Source organism: Phyllostomus discolor, chromosome 4 (assembly GCF_004126475.2).
Source record: "Phyllostomus discolor isolate MPI-MPIP mPhyDis1 chromosome 4, mPhyDis1.pri.v3, whole genome shotgun sequence".
NCBI classification, from domain to species: Eukaryota; Metazoa; Chordata; class Mammalia; order Chiroptera; family Phyllostomidae; genus Phyllostomus; species Phyllostomus discolor.
The window spans coordinates 155775513-155779305 of record NC_040906.2 but is presented as its reverse complement, the minus strand read 5'-3'; positions in this window follow the sequence as shown (position 1 = coordinate 155779305).

Here is a 3793-nt window from a genome sequence, read left to right as displayed (position 1 = left end):
TATGGCCTGCTTGTTTTTTTTTGTTTTGTTTTTGTAAAAACAGGTTGAGTCATAGGAGGTTAAAAAGCCTATGGTTAAATGATTCTGTTCTATGGCTTTCAATTCTTGGTTGAATAAAAGTCTAGAAGTAGAGTTATGATGAGTAAGTCCCATTAACATTCTTTTAAATTCAACCTTACTTTAAGGATTATAGGAATCATAACGCTGTATGGGTTCCATTCCTAATAGCTGCCATTTTTTGCACGATCACTGTGTTAGGCACTATACACACACACACACACACACACACACACAGATGGTTGTCTAATCTTCCTCACATTTATTTCAGTCAAATACAGTCACTCCATGTTTGTAAAAGAATGATAGCTCAAAATTGATTAAAAAAAAACTTTCCCAAAATCACACTGCTACTACATGAGAAGAGAGAGGCTCTGATTGGGTTTGTGACTATCCCCCTCCAAAGCCTCCTTTCTCTCTGCCACGCTACCTTCTAAGTACTCTGGACACCCTTCCCCAAGCATTCTTCATGACATCTTTTTTTCTCATCCTCATTTATAGGCATCCCTTGAGCTTATTTACCCTTTTTCTAAGCTCCTTGTTGAGCTGAACTATTGGAATTACTTTGATCACCGTTGATGAGTTTAATCCCTGCAAATTATGCTGTTTTCTAGCTTCTATACTTCACTTCTCCTCTAACCATTTACATATTTTTAAGTCAAATATTCTGGTGAACCATTGCTAGGGTGATCCTGCTGATGGTGTTCACACATTTGTGTAATACTCTTAAATGTGGGTGTGACCTTGTAAAACTGTCATGGCAATGAAAACTATGCATAATGTTTTTTTTTAAGATTTATTTATTTATTTATTTTTAGAGAGGGAAGGGAGGGAGAAAGAGAGAGAGAGAGAAACATCAATGTGTGGTTGCTGGGGGTCATGGCCTGCAACCCAGGCATGTACCCTGACTGGGAATCGAACCTGTGACAATTTGGTTCACAGCCGTCACTCAATCCACTGAGCTATACCAGCCAGGGCTAATGTTTTTATTAAAGAACTATTCCAGGAACTATCGCTAATATGTTACTTCTAGGTACCATGCTTTCCCAAGACCCCCTCAGTTATATTTCCCACCACAAATTATTTATGGTAGAGTTTCTGGGTAGTGATGCAGAGGGTTTTAAGGATTTGAAAACCTCTTTCTTGGCCCTTGGTTTTTAAGGCAGAACCTCACTGTGGAGAGTTTGGTAGCTATTTCCACAGCCTTAGCACATCTCCCATGTGACAACATCTGGAGAAAAGAGGCCATACGTAAGGCCTGTCACTCAACCTATTATCTCTTAGTGTCCTTAGAACCCATTGTGGGAAACTTTAACTGATGTAAAACTAAGGGGTCCCTGTCAATTGTCAGGATTGGCAGGGTAGGACAATTGGGAACCTAGTCCATTAGCATTTTGGACTACAAATATGGACACCATTTGGACTACAAGTAATACGGCAACTGAACTCTGACCTGGAGGAGGTGGTGACATCAGACCAGGAGCCACCAATGATATGTTGCTTCTTTGTTCACCAAGAACCAATCCTTGGCTCCCACTCAAAGTCGAGCCATATAAAACTCCCACCCTTTCCCTTCTCCCGAACCGTCTTTTCTTAGACCTTCTTCCAGGCAGAGAAAACGTCACCCGGGAGCACAAACTTCCAAAATAAAACTAATCTGTCTGTTTTCATGGCTAATTGGCTGTTTATTTCCTCGGCGGGGTCTAAGAAAACCTTACATCAATGGCTTTCTAATGTTGTCTTCTGCAGGAATAACTAAGCAATAGAGGAGGATGCAAGAATTTTTTCCCAAATTTTAGGGAACTTTATGTAAATAAGCAAGTGAGAAATGCCAGGGCTGGATCATTTTATAAAATGTATTTATTTATTTATTATTTAATTTTTTTTAGAGAGAGGGGATGGGAGGGAGATAGACAGGGTGAGAAACAGTGATGTGAGAGAGAAACATTGATCGGTTGCCTCTTGTGCACACTCCAGCCAGGGACAGAAACCACACCCAGCCATGTGCCTTGACTGGGAGTAAAAACAGTGACCTTTCATTTAGCAAGAGATGCTCAATCAACTTTGCTATATCAGTCAGGGTGGAAATGATAATTCTAAGGAGATAACAACAATCTAATTTTCCAGTTGGGTCTAATAAGAGAGGTTACTGGCTCCTTCAATCACTGGGCCACACACAAGAGATGTAGCATTATGTCAAGGCCAAAAGGTCACGGTACTAAGTGGGTTACTATATTTACACTTTATGGTGAGATTTCTTATACAATTGTCCAGCTATAGACATTTTTAAAAGGAAAATAACAATACTTAAAAAATGGTAACCATTTCTGGGAGCCCTTTCTGTGGTGTATACATGGTAATCTATTTTATCTAAAATAACAGGGTTAATGAGATAGATAAAAAGGTCTCTTTCTGTGCCAAAAATAAAAAAAGACAAGATTGACAAATAGGGAAGGAAAGAGCCTGAACAGACAGCAGAGCATGGCAGATGACATGTGGTGAGTGTGAAGAGGGAAGTCAGGGAGATCAGGGGTCCAGCATCCTGGGGTGGGAGGAGGGCAGCTGTGGAAGTATCCTCTGTGTACCTCACAGTACATGAGATACACAGGGAATAAGAGAAGCAAAGGAGAATGAGAGAAAGCCCCAAAACATAATTATGAGGCTCTGTGACAAAGGTGACAAACTACAAATGATGAAAATGTCACGCTGGGACACTAATGGGGGAGTTGGCAGTCCCTCTTGAAATGAAGATGAAGGCCCTCTGAGAGAATGGCCATGGTATCCCCAAGGTCTAATGAACTAGAATGCAGACAGCTGTAATTGAACACAATAGAAAATAACAACAACAATGACAACAACAACAACAAAGAAGATAAAAGACCAAGAGCAAGAGGACAAATAATAAATGGAATAAAACAGGAATGCACCTCTTAGTCTTGCAAATTATTATCAAACCTGAACAGAGGAAGAATAATTGTAAAACTCTGGTAATAATGTATTCCTTTCTCAGAGATGTCTGTGACTAATTGTGTCTGTAATTTATTGATTTGTGTAATTGGGTCATAATAAAACATAATAAGAATAATTCTTTTTTTTTCAGTTATTTTCTGGTAATGCTTACAGAGTGTCTGGTAACCACTGTATCCCAGCACCTAGCACAAACTCAGACTATCATAGACAACACTTTTGAATTACTGAGTTGATGAGTGAATATCTGAATTCTGTCCCAAATTTACCATGGGAGAGAAATCTTGTAAGATAACTTCTTGAGTATGAGTGGGTCCTAATGAATAGCTTGTCTTCACAACAGTGTCAACATAGGAGGAAAGCCATCCCTGATTACATTTACATCAACTTCTACCGACATGGTAGAAAGTGTGTCTCTGACAGGTAAGGGTTAAGGAGTATAAGTTCTTTACTGAAGTGTTTGCTGCTGAAAAAAGAATTAGGACAGTGATTTAAAATGACAGTAATTTTGAGATAAATTTTGAAAATCTATAATTCAATATTGACCTGTCTACTCAATACAATGTCAACCATTGCAATTCATTAAAATGCTATTTGCAATCTTCTTTCATCCTATGCTAAAGAACAAATGGTTTTAAAATAATTAAACATGTAGATAAGTGTATAGGTTTAAAATAAATGTTAGAAACATAATTGCCCCTATACTGGTCATGAGGTACATTTTCTATGTTGAACAGGAAAGTAATTATTTCTGTTATCTGTAGCATCT